The following is a 19,789-nucleotide window of genomic DNA, read 5'->3' as shown; positions in this document are numbered from 1 at the left end:
ATGAGTCAGCAGTGTGCCCTTGTTGCCAAGAAGGCCAATGGCATTTTGGGATGTATAAGTAGGGGCATAGCGAGCAGATTGAGGGACGTGATCGTCCCCCTCTATTCAACATTGGTGAGGCCTCATCTGGAGTACTGTGTCCAGTTTTGGGCCCCACACTTCAAGAAGGATGTGGATAAATTAGAGAGAGTCCAGCGAAGGGCAACAAAAATGATTAGGGGTCTGGAACACATGACTTATGAGGAGAGGCTGAGGGAACTGGGATTGTTTAGTCTGCAGAAGAGAAGAATGAGGGGGGATTTGATAGCTGCTTTCAACTACCTGAGAGGTGGTTCCAGGGAGGATGGTTTAGACTATTCTCAGTGGTAGAAGAGGACAGGACAAGGAGTAATGGTCTCAAGTTGCAGTGGGGGAGGTTTAGGTTGGATATTAAGAAAAACTTTTCACTAGGAGGGTGGTGAAACACTGGAATGCGTTACCTAGGGAGGTGGTGGAATCTCCTTCCTTAGAAGTTTTTAAGGTCAGGCTTGACAAAGCCCTGGCTGGGATGATTTAGTTGGGGATTGGTCCTGCTTTGAGCAGGGGGTTGGACTAGATGACCTCCTGAGGTCCCTTCCAACCCTGATATTCTATGATTCTATGATTCTATGATCTCTCGCCCCACGTTGGCACTGCCTGGAGCAATCGGCAGGCTGCGCCTTCGGGAGGAGGCCCTGCTGAGGATCTAATATTCGGTCTCGGTCCTCACCATCAAATAGCCTGGCTGAGGATGAGTGAATCAGAGCCCGTTTGTTCAATGTGTGGCAGCTTCTTCCCCCCACTCCCTGGGGCCTTTGGAGATGTGGCTGGCTGAGGAATGAAATCCAGGAAAGCTTCTTGCCAAGCCTGTAAATAGTCTTGTCTAGGTGGGTAACAGAGGGAGACAGAGACACACACGGAGCAGGAGGCCTGGGGGAGTTCAGAGGAGACCTCCCAATGGGTTGGCTTACAGGGGGACAGGATCTGAAACTCTGTGAGGCTGATTCACCAATCTGCGTCCTCCAGGGACATCGAACCGGAGTGACCTAACGGGGAATCCGGCTGGAGGAATTCCTGGCTTGCCATGCAGGCTGCGAGCCAGTGAGTTGCCGAGATCTCTCAGCTCTAGTTGATTTCAGAGGGAGCTGAGTGTGGTCGGCACCTGGCGGGAGCCACGCAGCTGCTGGCAGGATTGGGGCTGCAGTTAGGCGGGTGAGGGGCTCCCTTCCCCATCCTGCTCTTCTTGCCACACATAGTTCCTCACGGGGGCAGGGAGGGGCAGGGAGCAGTGGGGGGCTCAGGACGGGGGAGAGAGGCTGGTGGTGGTCTTGGCTTCCAGTCAAGACACAGGTTGAGGAGGCTGGAACACAAGACAGTCATCCCACCACATAAACCTCCCGATGCCCCACTTCTTCCATCCCTGGCTGAGAACTACAGCAAATAGCAGAGCAGCGCCGAGGGGCACCAGCAAAGCTTGGGGGTCTGACAGCGGCAGGTGCTGCTCGTGTAACCCACACACCTCCTGGGTTTGGTGCTCTGTCCACTTAGAGAGGGAGAGAATAATGAGTCTGCTCTACAGCCTTAGCTAAGGGCCATGTGGCTTTTAGCTCATGCAGTAGAGGCCTATGCATTTAGCTCTAGAGGTTCCAGGTTCGATCCTGCCCGCCAACGATGGGGGTTTGTCGGTGTTACACTTGTACATACAGTAAATGAATCTCTGCCCTGAGACTCTTACAGGCAAAACAGACAAAGGACAAGTTATCACCTGTACTTAACGGGCAGGGAAGAGGGAGAACATGACTGGCCCAGGGTCACACAAGAGGTTGGTAGCAGACCTGGGTATTGAACCCAGCTCACCTGTAATCTAGTGCCTTGTAAGATACGTCCGCAGCCTCTGTGCACCTCACAGCATGTCCCCGTGCCACCCTGTGATGCAGGGTGCTCGCCTCAATTTCACACAGGAACTCAGGCACAAAGAGCTAAGTGATTTGCCCAAGACCCAAAAGGGCACCTGTGGCAGAGCAGGGAATTGAACCCAGCATTCCCAAGTCCTAGGCTCAGGCTCTAACCACTGGACCATCCTCCCAGAGAACTGGTGCCTCCCCTCCTTGGAGGTACTTTAACTCCAGATGCAGGCTGACTCCAGAAACTCCCTCAGGCCCTGCACGCTCGCAGGATCCCCCGCCTCCACTCGCCTTCCCTGGCTCTCTCAGGCTGGCTTCTCCTGGCAGGTGGGCGTTGTCAGGCTGCTGCTGGCGGGCAAGCCAAGGTGAGTGGGCGGGCGGCACAGAGAGCTCAGGAAATGTGTTACTAGTTATTTCTGTTCCCTGCCGGGGGAAGGGGATTGCACGGCTCCTCGGGGGGAGCACGACTCACCAGCCGTGTCCACCCACTGCCAGCAGCCACCTTCACTGGCAGAGATGGGCAGGAGAGGGGCACTTTAAGGTAAAACTAATGAGAGGTCACAGACTCAGCTAGCTGCTCCTACGCATCTCTCGCTGCCCCCCATAACTCCTATCGGCAGTCCTTTGCACGCCGAGCCGAGCCAGACCCCCAGGAGTCACTCCCATCCCCCCCAGTTGTGCTCCTGCCTCACGGGCCCTAGCAGGAAAGGACTTGAGGGAGGCAAAAGGCAAACTGACTCCTATGCCCTCCCCGTCCTATGAGCATGTGGGAACCGGTTCCCACCCCCTTGCAGCACAGGGGTGAGTCTTACCGATTTCAAGAGGAGGCGTCCCTGGTGTCCTGCAGGGGGTGAGGCAGGCTCCGTCGAATGAGCCATCTGACTGGTTGGGATCCAGGACCTTAGCCCACTCTGCACCCTGCTGCCAGTGGCCGTGTGGAAGGGCCAAACATAGTGGCCTCCAGTTCCCTTGGAAGGGTGAGATCTTTGAAAGAATAGGGCCACGGCCTTCCACACCCTCCCGCCCCCCAGCCTCCCTTCCCAGTGGGCCTGTCCTTGCACATGGTCTGTTAAAGAGGGCGGAGTTATGCAAATTGCCTCTTGCCTAGCAGCTGTGCTCCTGGCTCCACCCCCTCCCCAAGTCTGGATGGCCACACCTCCGTGGCCACATGCTGCTCACCTCTGCAGAGGAGATGACGCAGCAATGGGATGCTGCCACACCACTGACTTTCCCCTTGACACATCTCATTCCCTGCCCCTTGAACCTCTATAGCGTCTCTTGAATTTTGCTCATCTCTGAATCAATTTAAGAGGTTAAGAAAAACACTTCTTCACAAGATATTTAATTAACTTGTGGAACTCACCACTTCAGGGTTTCATAAAAGAAAATAATAGGCAGGACTACACTTAAAACACTGCATTGGCAGAGCTGCATGGATGCAGCTGCACCTCTGTAGCACTTTAATGAAACCACTCTACACTGATGGACAATAGCTTTCCCATCGGTGTAGTTAATCCACCTCTGTGACAGGCAGCAACTATGATGATGGGAGAAAATCTCCCGCCAACATAGAACTGTCTACTCTGGTGTTTAGGTCAGTATAACTATGTTGCTCAGGGGTGCAGATTTTGCACACCTCTGAGTGATGTAATTATACCAGAGTAATTCTGTAGTGTAGACATGAGTCATCTATCTGCCGCCCCGACTGGGAAAACCGAGAAGTCTGCTGCTTGCCAGGAGCTAGGATTCATGATGTGACAGAGAGACTGCCGAGACTCATCAAGCCCTCGGATCGCTATCCCTTCCTGCTTCTCCACGTGGGCACCAATGATACTGCCAAGAATGACCTTGAGCGGATCACTGTGGACTACGTGGCTCTGGGAAGAAGGATAAAGGAGTTTGAGGTGCAAGTGGTCTTCTCGTCCATCCTCCCCGTAGAAGGAAAGGGCCTGGGTAGAGACCGTCGAATCGTGGAAGTCAACGAATGGCTACGCAGGTGGTGTCGGAGAGCAGGCTTTGGATTCTTTGACCATGGGATGGTGTTCCAAGAAGGAGGAGTGCTAGGCAGAGACAGGCTCCAGCTAACGAAGAGAGGGAAGAGCATCTTCGCAAGCAGGCTGGCTAACTTAGTGAGGAGAGCTTTAAACTAGGTTCACCGGGGGAAGGAGACCAAAGCCCTGAGGTAAGTGGGGAAGTGGGATACCGGGAGGAAGCACAAACAGGAGAGCGTAAGAGGGGAGGGCTCCTGCCTCATATTAAGGAAGCAGGACAAACAGCGAGTTATCTAAAGTGCTTATACACAAATGCAAGAAGCCTGGGAAACAAGCAGGGAGAATGGAAGTCCTGTCACAGACAAGGAATTACGATGTGATTAGAATAACAGAGACTTGATGGGATAACTCACATGACTGGAGTACTGTCATGGATGGATATAAACTGGTCAGGAAGGACAGGAAGGGCAGAAAAGGTGGGGGAGTTGCACTGTATGTAAGGGAGCAGTATGACTGCTCAGATCTCAAGTACGAAACTGCAGAAAAACCTGAGAGTCTCTGGATTAAGTTTAGAAGCGTGAGCAAAAAGGGTGATGTCGTGGTGGGAGTCTGTTATAGATCACCAGAGCAGGGGGATGAGGTGGACGAGGCTTTCTTCTGGCAACTAATGGAAGTTACTAGACCGCAGGCCCTAGTTCTCATGGGAGACTTCAATCACCCTGATATCTGCTGGGAGAGCAATACAGCGGTGCACAGACAATCCAGGAAGCTTTTGGAAAGTGTAGGGGACAATTTCCTGGTGCAAGTGCTGGAGGAACCAACTAGGGGCAGATCTCTTCTTGACCTGCTGCTCACAAACCGGGAAGAATTAGTAGGGGAAGCAAAAGTGGATGGGAACCTGGGAGGCAGTGACCATGAGATGGTCGAGTTCAGGATCCTGACACAGGGAAGAAAGGAGAGCAGCAGAATACAGATCCTGGACTTCAGAAAAACAGACTTTGACTCCCTCAGGAAACTGATGGGCAGGATGCCCTGGGAGAATAATATGACGGAGAAAGGAGTCCAGGAGAGCTGGCTGTATTATAAAGAATCCTTACTGAGGTTACAGGGACAAACCATCCCAATGTGTAGAAAGAATAGTAAATATGGCAGGCGACCAGCTTGGCTTAACAGTGAAATCCTTGATGCTCTTAAATACAAAAAAGAAGCTTACAAGAAGTGGAAGATTGGACAAATGACCAGGGAAGAGTATAAAAATATTGCTCGGGCATGCAGGAGTGAAATGAGGAAAGTCAAATCACACTTGGAGTTGCAGCGAGCAAGAGATGTTAAGAGTAACAAGAAGGGTTTCTTCAGGAATGTTAGCAACAAGAAGAAAGTCAAGGAAAGTGTGGGCCCCTTACTGAATGAGGGAGGCAACCTTGTGACAGAGGATGTGGAAAAAGCTAATGTACTCAATGCTTTTTTTGCCTCTGTCTTCACGAACAAGGTCAGCTCCCAGACTACTGCACTGGGAAGCACAGCATGGGGAGGAGGTGACCAGCCCTTGGTAGAGAAAGAAGTGGTTTGGGACTATTTAGAAAAGCTGGACGAGCACAAGTCCATGGGGCAGGATGCGCTGCATCCGAGAGTGCTGAAGGAACTGGCAGATGTAATTGCAGAGCCGTTGGCCATTATCTTTGAAAACGCATAGCAATTGGGGGAGGTCCCAGACAACTGGAAAAAGGCTAATGTAGTGCCCATCTTTAAAAAAGGGAAGAAGGAGGATCCGGGGAACTACAGGCCAGTCAGCCTCACCTCAGTCCCTGCATAAATCATGGAGCAGGTCCTCAAGGAATCAATTCTGAAGCACTTAGAGGAGAGGAAAGTGATCAGGAACAGTCAGCATGGATTCACCAAGGGCAAGTGATGCCTGACTAATCTAATTGCCTTCTATGACGAGATAACTGGCTCTGTGGATGAAGGGAAAGCAGTGGACGTGTTGTTCCTTGACTTTAGCAAAGCTTTTGACACGATCTCCCACAGTATTCTTGCCAGCAAGTTAAAGAAGTATGAGCTGGATGAATGGACTATAAGGTGGATAGAAAGCTGGCTAGATCGTTGGGCTCAACAGGTAGTGATCAATGGCTCCACATCTAGTTGGCAGCCGGTATCAAGTGGAGTGCCCCAAGGGTCAGTCCTGGGGCTGGTTTTGTTCAATATCTTCATTAATGATCTGGGGGATGGCATGAACTGCACCCTCAGAAAGTTTGCAGATGACACTGAACTGCGAGGAGTGGTAGATACGATGGAGGGTAGGGATAGGATACAGAGGACCCTAGACAAATTAGAGGATTGGGCCAAAAGAAATCTGATGAGGTTCAACAAGGACAAGTGCAGAGTCCTGCACTTAGGACGGAAGAATCCAATGCACCGCTACAGACTAGGGACCGAATGGCTAGGCAGCAGTTCTGCAGAGAAGGACCTAGGGGTGACAGTGGACGAGGAGCTGGATATGAGTCAACAGTGTGCCCTTGTTGCTAAGAAGGCCAATGGCATTTTGGAGTGTATAAGTAGGGGCATTGCTAGCAGATTGAGGGACGTGATCGTTCCCTTCTATTCGACATTGGTGAGGGCTCATCTGGAGTACTGTGTCAAGTTTTGGGCCCCACTCTACAAGAAGGATGTGGAAAAATTGGAAAGAGTCCAGTGGAGGATAACAAAAATGATTAAGTTTCAGAGTAACAGCCGTGTTAGTCTGTATTCGCAAAAAGAAAAGGAGTACTTGTGGCACCTTAGAGACTAACCAATTTATTTGCGCATAAGCTTTCGTGAGCTACAGCTCACTTCATCGGATGCCTACTGTGGAAAGTATAGAAGATCTTATTATATACACACAAAAAGCATGAAAAAATACCTGCTCCCACTCCACTCTCCTGCTGGTAATAGCTTATCTAAAGTGACCACTCTCCTTACAATGTGTATGATAATCAAGGTGGGCCATTTCTAGCACAAATCCAGGGTTTAACAAGAACGTCTGGGGGGGGGGAGGAAAAAACAAGGGGAAATAGGCTACCTTGCATAATGACTAAGCCACTCCCAGTCTCTATTCAAGCCTAAGTTAATTGTATCCAATTTGCAAATGAATTCCAATTCAGCAGTTTCTCGCTGGAGTCTGGATTTGAAGTTTTTTTGTTGTAAAATAGCGACTTTCATGTCTGTAATCGCGTGACCAGAGAGATTGAAGTGTTCTCCGACTGGTTTATGAATGTTATAATTCTTGACATCTGATTTGTGTCCATTTACTCTTTTACGTAGAGACTGTCCAGTTTGACCAATGTACATGGCAGAGGGGCATTGCTGGCACGTGATGGCATATATCACATTGGGAGATGTGCAGGTGAACGAGCCTCTGATAGTGTGGCTGATGTTATTAGGCCCTGTGATGGTGTCCCCTGAATAGATATGTGGGCACAGTTGGCAACGGGCTTTGTTGCAAGGATAGGTTCCTGGGTTAGTGGTTCTGTTGTGTGGTATGTGGTTGCTGGTGAGTATTTGCTTCAGGCTGGGGGGCTGTCTGTAGGCAAGGACTGGCCTGTCTCCCAAGATTTGTGAGAGTGTTGGGTCATCCTTCAGGATAGGTTGTAGATCCTTAATAATGCGTTGGAGGGGTTTCAGTTGGGGGCTGAAGGTGACGGCTAGTGGCGTTCTGTTATTTTCTTTGTGAGGCCTGTCCTGTAGTAGGTGACTTCTGGGAACTCTTCTGGCTCTATCAATCTGTTTCTTCACTTCCGCAGGTGGGTATTGTAGTTGTAAGAATGCTTGATAGAGATCTTGTAGGTGTTTGTCTCTGTCTGAGGGGTTGGAGCAAATGCGGTTGTATTGCAGAGCTTGGCTGTAGACGATGGATCGTGTGGTGTGGTCAGGGTGAAAGCTGGAGGCATGTAGGTAGGAATAGTTGTCAGTAGGTTTCCGGTATAGGGTGGTGTTTATGTGACCATCGTTTATTAGCACTGTAGTGTCCAGGAAGTGGATCTCTTGTGTGGACTGGACCAGGCTGAGGTTGATGGTGGGATGGAAATTGTTGAAATCATGGTGGAATTCCTCAAGGGCTTCTTTTCCATGGGTCCAGATGATGAAGATGTCATCAATATAGCGCAAGTAGAGTAGGGGCGTTAGGGGACGAGAGCTGAGGAAGCGTTGTTCTAAGTCAGCCATAAAAATGTTGGCATACTGTGGGGCCATGCGAGTACCCATAGCAGTGCCGCTGATCTGAAGGTATACATTGTCCCCAAATGTGAAATAGTTATGGGTAAGGACAAAGTCACAAAATTCAGCCACCAGGTTAGCCGTGACATTATTGGGGATAGTGTTCTTGACAGCTTGTAATCCATCTTTGTGTGGAATGTTGGTGTAGAGGGCTTCTACATCCATAGTGGCCAGGATGGTGTTATCAGGAAGATCACCGATGGAGTGTAGTTTCCTCAGGAAGTCAGTGGTGTCTCGAAGGTAGCTGGGAGTGCTAGTAGCGTAGGGCCTGAGGAGGGAGTCTACATAGCCAGACAATCCTGCTGTTAGGGTGCCAATGTCTGAGATGATGGGGCGCCCAGGATTTCCAGGTTTATGGATCTTGGGTAGTAGATAGAATATCCCAGGTCGGGGTTCCAGGGGTGTGTCTGTGCAGATTTGATCTTGTGCTTTTTCAGGGAGTTTCTTGAGCAAATGCTGTAGTTGCTTTTGGTAACTCTCAGTGGTATCAGAGGGTAATGGCTTGTAGAAAGTGTTGTTGGAGAGCTGCCGAGCAGCCTCTTGTTCATATTCCGACCTATTCATGATGACAACAGCACCTCCTTTGTCAGCCTTTTTGATTATGATGTCAGAGTTGTTTCTGAGGCTGTGGATGGCGTTGTGTTCTGCATGGCTGAGGTTATGGGGGAAGTGATGCTGCTTTTCCACAATTTCAGCCCGTGCACGTCGGCGGAAGCACTCTATGTAGAAGTCCAGTCTGCTGTTTCGACCTTCAGGAGGAGTTCACCTAGAATCCTTTTTTTTGTAGTGTTGGTAGGGAGGTCTCTGTGGATTAGTATGTTGTTCAGAGGTATGTTGGAAATATTCCTTGAGTCGGAGACGTCGAAAATAGGATTCCAGGTCACCACAGAACTGTATCATGTTCGTGGGGATGGAGGGGCAGAAGGAGAGGCCCCGAGATAGGACAGCTGCTTCTGCTGGGCTGAGAGTATAGTTGGATAGGTTAACAATATTGCTGGGTGGGTTGAGTGAACCATTGCTGTAGCCCCTTGTGGCATGTAATAGTTTAGAAAGTTTAGTGTCCTTTTTCTTTTGTAGAGAAGCAAAGTGTGTGTTGTAAATGGCTTGTCTAGTTTTAGGAAAAGTCCAGCCATGAGGAAGTTTGTGTGGAAGGTTGTTTTTTTATGAGAGTATCCATTTTTGAGAGCTCATTCTTAATCTTTCCCTGTTTGCTGTAGAGGATGTTGATCAGGTGATTCCGCAGTTTCTTTGAGAGCGTGTGGCACAAGCTGTCAGCATAGTCTGTGTGGTATGTAGATTGTAATGGATTTTTTACCTTCAGTCCTTTTGGTACGATGTCCATCTGTTTGCATTTGGAAAGGAAGATGATGTCTGTCTGTATCTGTACAAGTTTTTTCATGCAGTTGATAGATTTCCACTCCATACGGCTAAATGCAGTACCTTGCATAATGACAGGTTTCACACATGACTTATGAGGAGAGGCTGAGGGAACTGGGATTGTTTAGTCTGCAGAAGAGAAGAATGAGGGGGGATTTGATAGCTGCTTTCAAGTACCTGAAAGGGGTTCCAAAGAGGATGGATCTAGACTTCTCTCAGTGGTAGCAGATGACAGAACAAGGAGTAATGGTCTCAAGGTGCAGTGGGGGAGGTTCAGGTTGGATATTAGGAAAAACTTTTTCACTAGGAGGGTGGTGAAGCACTGGAATGGGTTACCTAGGGAGGTGGTAGAATCTCCTTCCTTAGAGGTTTTTAAGGTCAGGCTTGACAAAACCCTGGCTGGGATGATTTAGTTGGGGTTGGTCCTGCTTTGAGCAGGGGGTTGGACTAGATGACCTCCTGAGGTCCCTTCCAACCCTGATATTCTATGATTCTTTGATTCAAGGGCAGCATATTTTCACACTGACTCTGACAATAAGGGCCTGGACAAATAGTGATAACTAAAATCTTCTGGGCTAGATCCATCAAAGAACTTAGGCTCCTAAGTGCCACTTTAGGCAGCTAAGTCCAACATTTAGGCATCACTGACATCCTCAAAACCCAGCCACTGGCTAGCTCTGGAGGCATCTGAAATCCCGCGGTGACTAAGTTTCCACTGTTACAGTCCCTACGGCACCTACATATCTCCTGGTGAGCATACCTGCCCCCATCTATCTCACCTGATCCAGTAGCCATTCTTAGAGCACACACAAAAGGGCTAGTACCCTCCCTGATAGTCTGTAGCCCAGTGGCTAGCACACTCCCCTGGGATGTAGGAGATCCAGGTTCAAGTACCCCTCTGCCTTCTGCGGGGGATTTGAACCTGGATTCCCCACCTCTCAGGTGAGTGCTGGAACCACTGCACCATACAGCCCTTCTTGCTCATGCTCTGGCCCAGTGCATATTTAATTAGCTTCACCAGGAGAGACTGAGCAAGAGCCATGCCAGAATAGCCCAGTGGTTAGGGCACTCGCCTAAGAGACTGGAGTCCAAAGTTCAAGATGCCTAAAAGTCCCTTTGTGGATCTAGCCCTTTGTTACGCCATACAATCTGTAACACCCTCCCCCGACCTTTGTGCAAACCTTCCACTGTGGTGGGACAGGAAGGATGGCTTGGTGGCCAGGATGCTGGTTTGGGAACCAAGAAACCTAGCTCTAATTTCCACCTCACTCAGGCTTTTCTCTGTGACCTTGGGCAAGTGACTTAGCCAAGTTGCTGTTTCTGGTCCCAGTCTGCAGAAAGGGCAGGTTGCTTGCTTACCGCGCAGAGGTGTTATGATGATAAAATCCATGAATGATTGCAAGGTGCTATGGTAAAGAGGGTGCCAGGCAAATATATCGTCCTAAATGTTTCCCCCAGCCCACAATGAAACATGGAATTTGACCCTCTCCACGGGACAGGTTTGGCAGCCTTCTTAAAATGATGCTTGTTGCTGCTAAAATTGCACAGAGTCATAGAAATGTCAGGCTGGAAGGGACCTTGAGAGGCCATCTAGTCCAGCCCCCTGCACTGAGGCAGGACCAAGGAAACCTACATAAGCCCCAACAGGTATTGTCCAACCTGTTCTAAAAAAAAACCCAGCAATGGGGATTCCACAACCTCCTTTGGAAGCCTGTTCCAGAGCTTAACTACCCTGAGAGTTAGAAAGGTTTTCCTAATATCTAACCCCAATCTCCCTTGCTGCAGATTAAGCCCATCACTTCTTGTCCTACCTTCAGTGGCCATGGAGCACAATTGATCAGCATCCTCTTTATTACAGCCCTTAACATATTTGAAGATTGTTATTGGGCTCCCCCCAAGGCTTCTTTTCTCGAGACTAAACATGCCCAGTTTGTGTAAATGTTCCTCACAGGTCAGGTTTCTAAACCGTTGATCATTTTTTGTTGCTCTCCTCTGGACTCTCTCCAAGTTGTTCACATCTTTCATAAAGTGTGGGGCCCAAAACCATGCTCCATCTGAGGCCTCACCAGTGCCAAATGGAGTGGGACACTGACCTCCCGTGTCTTACATACGGCACTCCGGTTAATACAACTCAGTATATTAGCCGTTTTCGCAACTGCACCACACCGTTGACTCATATTTAATTTGGGATCCACTATAACCCCCGGCTCCTTTTCAGCAGTACTCTTACATAGTCCATCATTCCCCATTTTGTAGTTGTGCGTTTGATTTTTCCTTCCTAAGCGAAGTAATTTGCACTTGTCTCCGTTGAATTCCATCCTGTTGACTTCACATCGAGATGTATGTTGCGATGTCGGCAGACTGGAGGTCCTTCCAGTAATAGACATACAGTGTGTTCAAATTTGAAGTGGTTCCCAGCTCTAGAGTCATTGAATCCAGTAAGGGATTGACTCAGGTACACATTAGTCTTTGAATCACAGACGGGGGATAGAGAGATTGTAATTGTGTCTGCTGGCGGCATACAACAGGTACCCTGGAGACTTAAGGAGAGAAGAATTTATTTGCATAATTCCCTCCAGCTATTTTCTTCAGATGCTGTCCCCCTTAAATGACCACCCATGGGACTAGCAAAAACCAGTCACCTACGGCAGCAAAGAATGTTCTTTAAGCAAAGGTTAGACAAGATTCATCCAGCTGTGCCTTGGAGACGTTAGGCAGTGTGGCATGAGACGAGGGGTTGCCTGGAGAATGTGGTCTTTTGTGCATGATTCACAGCTAGGCTGGTGCCAGCCTTGTGCTTCTGTGTTTTCTTGGGCAATGCGGCTGTTCCCCATGGTTGCAGAAGTTTTAGAAAAATAAATGAAAAGGGACTTGAGAGGTACATGAGTAATAGGAACGGCATCTGCCGAGACACGTGCCAGGAGAACACAAACAACCAGCCTGAGCACTCATAACATGCTTTTCATCTCCCCAGGTAACACTCACAATGCCCCATGAGGCAGACGATCTCAGCCTCGCTGTTACAGATGGGGAAACTGAGGCACATACCCTTGCCCAAGGTCACACAGTTGGCCTAATGCACAGGAGACTCTCAATTATGTAATTTATACTTTCTTCCGGCTCCTAGATGTGTGAGTTACACCAGCTGAGACTCCCTTACACTCAGAGGGCCAAATTCAGAGGTGATCCTAACGGAGTCTCCATGTGTGTAATTTACATGCTGATGGGGCTGGGAGAATTCTACCATTTGAGGCTCCCTAATTAATTTAACCCAAGTGGCTCAATAGCAGAGCCAGGAAGAGAAGCCGAGTGTTCGTGATCCGCACAGTTCCATGCTTGGTCCACCAGATCCCTACCAGTCTTCAGCCTCTCCTGCCTTAATCAACCCCCAGCCTCCCACTGATACCAAGCAACCAGTAGTGACTGGATAATTAGATGGGGCACCTCTTTAGCTGCTTTATAACCGGTTTGAAAGTGCTCCTCAGCCCCCTGCTGTGGCTTCCAGGGGGACCACCCACCGCAGGAGTCAAGAGCTACTCTAGCGAAGTCAAGGTGGCCGGAGTACCGGAACATGCTGTTTCCTAGGAAGTGGGGCAGATGAAAGACCCAGTTGCACAGAGCTGACTTTGGGCTCCATCCACCCAGCTTCCTCCACCTCCAAGGGAAGCTGCACGTCCTCCAGAAAGGAACAAACACACCACAGAAGGGCAGCAATCTGTGCCAAGCACCGCGGAGCAGGGACTCACAGATGGCGTCTGAGATAGCAGCGGAAGATTAGCCGGGGCTCGGCGCATGACGTATTCTTGCAGATCAAGTGACAGACGACAAATGCTGAGGCCTCAGAGCTGGCAGCGAAATGATGGTGAGCTGGCCTCCCTTGACACTGATAACTATTAGCTTGTCAGAAACGCCCTGACCGCTCCGAAGGTCCAGGCCTCCAAGAGCAGGGCCGTTTCCTTGGGCACATCGTTGGTGTGTGAGTGTGACCTGCGATGCACGAATGATGCAGGAACGACTCCTGACAACAGCTGAATGGCAAGGAAGTGTGGACGACAAATCGCTGTTCCCGAGGGCTGGAGGAAGGAGACAAGCAATTACAATCTATTGGAGAGTGTTTCAGTGGCAAAACCTTGCAGCAACACACAAAGAACATATGACAGCTCCAAGGTGATAGATAGCGTGGGGTGGATTTTCTGCGGCTGTGAGGTTCCTTGGAGGGTCTTACATTTCCCTGCTACATACAGGATTTCCCTGCTACATACCAGATTCCAGTTACCCTAATGTAAAACAGGAGTATCTCTATTCACTTCAGTATAGTTACTCCAAACTTAGCAGCACTGCTGTGATCTCAGATTTTGGTGCTGTTCAGCAGGGTGGTAGCGAGCAAGACTGGTTGTCTCTAGGGATCTCCTCCTTGTCAGCCATACAAACACTGCATTGGAAAGTAGCTATCGATCTGTCTGCCTGGGCTGTTACCCAGTGATCATCACCATGGTACTCTAGCACCTTCCGAAATTATGAATGTAACCAAGATCCCCTCGGTCCTCCTCTAGTGGTGGCTGGTCTTGAGGCAGTGACTGAAAATCAGAACTGTCTGGTGGCCCCTGTGTGCAATGAGCTGCTCAGGCTCAGACAAGTTCCTGCTGGGCAGATGTCCGTATCACAAAAAAATCAGCCTCACATTTCGCACAAGGCCCAGACACTCAAAGGAATTTAGGTGCCTAACTCTCATTGAAATCAATGGGAGTTAGACACCTAACTAGCTTTGAGGAGCTGGGGCTAATTGACAGCCCTGGTAGGAATCGTATGAGACAGCTTAAGTACTGAATGGGCACATACTATTCTGGTTCTTATACTGCACCCATCACTGTGGTATTTGGGCTCCCTGGATTCATTTGGACAGCCTTTTCACAGCAATTGGTGCCCCCTGCAGGCCAGCGGGGGAGGCGCATTCATGGGGCAGTGGAAGAGACTTGTGCTCAGGGGTGCTGGAACAATTTGTATAGTGGGGGGGCTGAGAGCCATTGAACCAGACTGTAAACCCCGTATGTGATGGAAACCATTTCAAGCCAGGGGGTGCAGCAGCACCCCTCGTTTCAGCTCCTATGCTTGTGCTGCCCATCGACCTATTCTGTGGATAGAGGACTTCACTTGTCAGGATTGACAAGCTGACATCTTTCACCAGCACTAAATTCACTTACCCCCCCAAAAATATATGTAAATGCACAGTAAATTTTCTTTGTCCTCCAAAAGCCTGTGGTGGAAGATGTAGAAAATACACTTAATCTAGGGCTAGATGTCCAGCCAGACAGAAGCTGATATTACCCGAGGAGATTTATTAGATAACAGTCCCTGATACCCAGGACTTTACAAATTATCTGGCTAGTCCTGTCCTGGGGAACTTTCTAAGGAGTGACTTTCACACTGGGGAAAACTTTCAGCCATTCCAGCTGTAAGCAGGGCCAGGTAGATCTTCAGCTGGTGTGAATCAGTGTCATTCCACGGAGCAGCCGTTGTACACCAGCCGAGGGTCTGGCCCGAACCCCTTTGCATCATGCATCTTTAAAAAAAAAATTAGCGAGCAAGGTAAGAAACAGAATCAAGGGTCAAAGCTGAAGTCAGGGGTAGCTTTGGCTGAGTACAGATGTCAGGATTTAGGCCCAAATGCACAGCGCCTTTTCAGCTAACATATATGCCTAGATCCCTACATCATGGATCATTAGTGGAGATTCCATCCAGGACTGTCAGTGCTAAAAGCCTGAGATAAAATAGCTCCTTTACTGCTGGCTGTAGTAGACTTATCTTACGTGCATCAGCCACTGGATGGGGACAAAGATCCCATGTTCCCAGTGTGGATTTTGTAGAAAGGAAGTACTCCATATACTCAATACCATACAAATGTCAAAGATTTTCTTTCCTATGGAGGGGGTCAGGAAGCCATGCTCTTTGATCCAGTGAGTTATCCCAACAAAGTTGGGCATATGCCAGGTTCTAATGTAACTGCAGTTCTCCATTTAATGGGTGATCTTAGACAAATTACTTGATCTCCTCTGGAAGGTTGTGCTAGAAAGCAGGGACCTCACGCCCACCTGAGATCTGCATCTGAACTGAGTTTTCTATCAGAGAAAGGGTCCCAGAAAATTGGGAGCGGACCACATCCACCCTGACTGAATTGGCCTTGTCAGCGATGGTTCTCCACTAGTAAAGTAAATCCCTTCCCTTCATGTGCCAGTATATTTATGCCTGAATGTGTAATTTTCACTCCATGCATCTGAAGATGTGGGTCTTTTACCCACGATAGCTTATGCCCAAATGAATCTGTTAGTCTTTAAGGTGCCACCGGATTCCTCGTTGTTTTTGTGGATACAGACTAACACGGCCAACCCTCTGATACTTGATGGTTTGTTTGTAACTTCTGGGTAAAGCTGCTGTCCATCTGGAAACACCTTGATTGAGGTGTCTTAGTGTTGCTGTGAAATATAATTTTCAAGACTGGCTATAACCAGGCTCTCTTCTGATTTCCTAGAGAGATCTTTCGCCACCAAACGGTAATGAAGCTAACATCCCCCCCCTGTCTTGAGGCTGTTGGATCACTGCTTGATTTTCAACGGCGCTTGCCCAGTGCACAGAGGGGAATAGGTGACCGATGATACCGTACAACCAACACAAAGAAGAGGAGCTAGATGGAGGGTGGAAATTCCGTTTCATGAAGGGTTTTGAGATTTTGAAATTTGGTTTCATTGCAGTTCCGAGTGAAAACTGAAAATTTCAAAATTCTCTGTAAAGAGAAATTTAAGCTCCTCTCCAGCACCAGCCATTCTTTTCAGGTTGATCAAATGTTTCATTTCAGTTTCGACTGAACTGTACGGTACAGACGTGGGGACCTGCATGAAAAACCCCCTAAGCTTATTTTTACCAGCTTAGGTTAAAACTTCCCCATAGTACAAACTATTTTACCTTTTTCCCTTGGACTTTATTGCTGCCACCACCAAGCGTCTAACAAATATATAACAGGGAAAGAGCCCTCTTGGAAACGTCTTTCCCCCCAAAATCCTCCCAAACCGTACACCCCCCTTTCCTGGGGAAGGCTTGATAAAAATCCTCACCAATTTGCATAGGTGAACACAGACCCAAACCCTTGGATCTTAAGAACAATGAAAAAGCAATCAGGTGATTAAAAGAAGAATTTTAATTAAAGAAAAAGTAAAAGAATCACCTCTGTAAAATCAGGATGGTAAATACCTTACAGGGTAATCAGATTCAAAGCATAGAGAATCCCTCTAGGCAAAACCTTAAGTTACAAAAAGACACAAAAACAGGAATATCCATTCCATTCAGCACAACTTATTTTTATCATCCATTTAAACAAAACAAAATCTAATGCATATCTGACTAGACTGCTTATTAGCCCTTTACACGAGTTCTGACCTGCATTCCTGCTCTGGTCTGGGCAAAGGAAACACACAGACCGAGAGAGACTTTGTTTCTCCCCCCCCTCCAGCTTTGAAAGTATCTTTCTCCTCATTGGTCATTTTGGTCAGGTGCCAGCGAGATTATCCTAGCTTCTTAACCCTTTACAGGTGAAAGGGTTTTTCCTCTGGCCAGGAGGGATTTAAAGGTGTTTACCCTTCCCTTTATATTTATGACAAGAGTGAAAACTGAAAATTTCAATATTCTCTGTAAAGAGAAATTTAACCCCCTCTCCAGCACCACCCATTCTTTTCAGGTCGATCAAATTCATTTCAGTTTCGACTTCTTAAAAATCTGGCAAGACACAGTAGAATACAACTTTTTTAAAAAAGAAACAAAAGTCGTTTCTAAGTGAAAAATCAAACCGAGACAGCTCAGCATTGTCAGAACTTTTGTCTCCCCCTCCTCCTCCCCTGCCAGTGCTGGCTAGGCACCTGCCTTAGACCTTCCAGAGCTAGGGTCAACACAGTGTCTACGTTCAGCTGATGGCCCTTGTGGTAGGCAGGGGAGGCACTACCTAGCTCCTTTGGAGTCTAATCTCTCTGTTTCCCCATCACAGGCCAGTGCTGCCAAGCCATCAGCCTCCCCCAACTATTGCACCAGGCGCCACTGTTTAAAGCGATTTGAGGATCAGGGCTTCCCTGGGGCTGCTGACTCATATCCAGCTTCTCGTCCACTGTCACCCCTAGGTCCTTTTCCGCAGAACTGCTGCCTAGCCATTCGGTCCCTAGTCTGTAGCGGTGCATTGGATTCTTCCATCCTAAGTGCAGGACCCTGCACTTATCCTTATTGAACCTCATCAGATTTCTTTTGGCCCAATCCTCCAATTTGTCTAGGTCCTTCTGTATCCTATCCCTCCCCTCCAGCGTATCTACCACTCCTCCCAGTTTAGTATCATCCGCAAATTTGCTGAGAGTGCAATCCACACCATCCTCCAGATCATTTATGAAGATATTGAACAAAACCGGCCCCAGGACCGACCCTTGGGGCACTCCACTTGATACCGGCTGCCAACTAGACATGGAGCCATTGATCACTACCCGTTGAGCCCGACAATCTAGCCAGCTTTCTACCCACCTTATAGTGCATTCATCCAGCCCATACTTCCTTAACTTGCTGACAAGAATACTGTGGGAGACCGTGTCAAAAGCTTTGCTAAAGTCAAGAAACAATACATCCAATACATCCTCTGTGGCTTCAGGATTAGGGAGCTGTAAATGACCCCTGGCTTTAGTGGTATGCAGCCCCTGCAGGACAGGGCTAAGGAATAAGGCCAGAGGCTTTCAGGGAGACCAGACATCAAACTCCCAAACTTTTTCCCAGCGGTGTTTTCCCTACGTTACCAACATTAATGGGGGAAGAACTTGGAATACTGCAGCAGGTGTGAAGCCACAGAACAATGATTAGAGACCAACCCTGAAGTCTAAATGAACGCTCCTTTATTATTTATTCTCTTAGCTTTCCAGCTGGTGTCCTATAGTACCTTGGGATCAATGAGACAGAGATATTATCAAGGAAGCCAGGGGAACCCGAACCATATAAGTCTCTCTAATTGTTCAGCGGGGACTTTTTACCTGAAAGCTGAAAGGAGACCAAGGGAGAAATCTGTTAGCTAATGGGAAACCTCGGCATCGGGGGCCGAGCCAGGGCTATGCATTTATACATAAACGGGAGGTATTTATTGTACCAGCCCTCAGCCTCCTGCCTTGATGAAGGATTATATGTACTTTACCGCAAACCAGCCACTTGTGGCAGAAGTCTGTTTCCAGAATGAATTTTTCCCCTTCTGTGGCCTCGTTTGTTTTGTATTTTTGGTTAAAGAAGACAGGTGAGGAGTGCTGTGCTGTGCATACTGGTTAATTATTGTAGGGTCTCTCAGAGGGGAGCGCTGCTGGGACCTACTTTTTTGGCCTGACCTGAACTGTACCCAAGCCCACCTGTTGCAGAGGTGATTTAAAAGGTTACATGAATTTTAACAGGGAAAATCTTTTTGTACTCATTCTCAAAAAGCCCGAGAAAGTCCAGTTGTTTGCCCAGCTGACCCAACCTAGACCCTATCGTTGGGTCTGGGTTGGGTTGCAGTATGTCAGGGTGTGTCGACCTAGCACCTGGGAGCAAGCCATTCAGCCTGGCTAGACAGGCTCATGCTAGGACACTAAACTAACAGGTGAACATTGGCACACAGGTAGAGCGCGGGTAAGCCACCTGAGTGCAAGCCCGCCCTACCCTGCGTCCGAGCTTGGGTGTCTAGCCTGAGCCTCCGTCGGTGGTGCAATGTTCACGCAGCTGTTTTTAGTGTGTTAGGGGGTCATGAGCTAGTGCACATCTGTCTACTCTGGCTGGCAGCCTCGTTCCCAGCTGCCCTCGCAAACACTGAGCTGCTGCTGCTGGGTTGTTATTGTAGGGTTGCTTGTGAGTGTTGCACTGCTGGAATTGAGCTTCATTGGTGTTTCAAATGTAATTTTTTTCTTTAAAAAAAATATCACTCCAGGTATCTCTTTGGAAGCAAACAGAAGGAAGGCACTTTGCAAACAGCTAGTTTTATTTTGGTGTCGTCCCCCCACCCACCCCGATAGCGTTTCTTAAATACCGTAAATAGCCACATAAGAAAATGCCAAGAGAGACAACACCCATAGCGGAGAGATGGGGCATGTTTTTCAGGTTCCCTAGTGCTGTGCACCATAAAACATGTGATTCGGTGTCAATGCTAGTGCACACAAGTCACCTTGGGGAGGTCACGTCCCCTTCCTGTGACTCAGTCTCCCCGTCTATAAAATGGGG

The 19,789-nt window shown here is 48.5% G+C and overlaps 1 long non-coding RNA gene across 3 annotated transcripts in view; it reads left to right on the top strand.

Annotated features, from left to right (window-relative positions):
- The window catches only part of LOC142070926 (uncharacterized), a 158,424-nt gene that overhangs the window by 53,713 nt on the left and 84,922 nt on the right, over positions 1–19,789 (top strand). The gene's annotated exons all lie outside the window — the stretch shown is intronic.

Source organism: Caretta caretta, chromosome 2, assembly GCF_965140235.1.
Source record: "Caretta caretta isolate rCarCar2 chromosome 2, rCarCar1.hap1, whole genome shotgun sequence".
Classification (NCBI taxonomy): domain Eukaryota; kingdom Metazoa; phylum Chordata; order Testudines; family Cheloniidae; genus Caretta; species Caretta caretta.
This window is presented reverse-complemented; position numbering and strand designations above follow the sequence as displayed.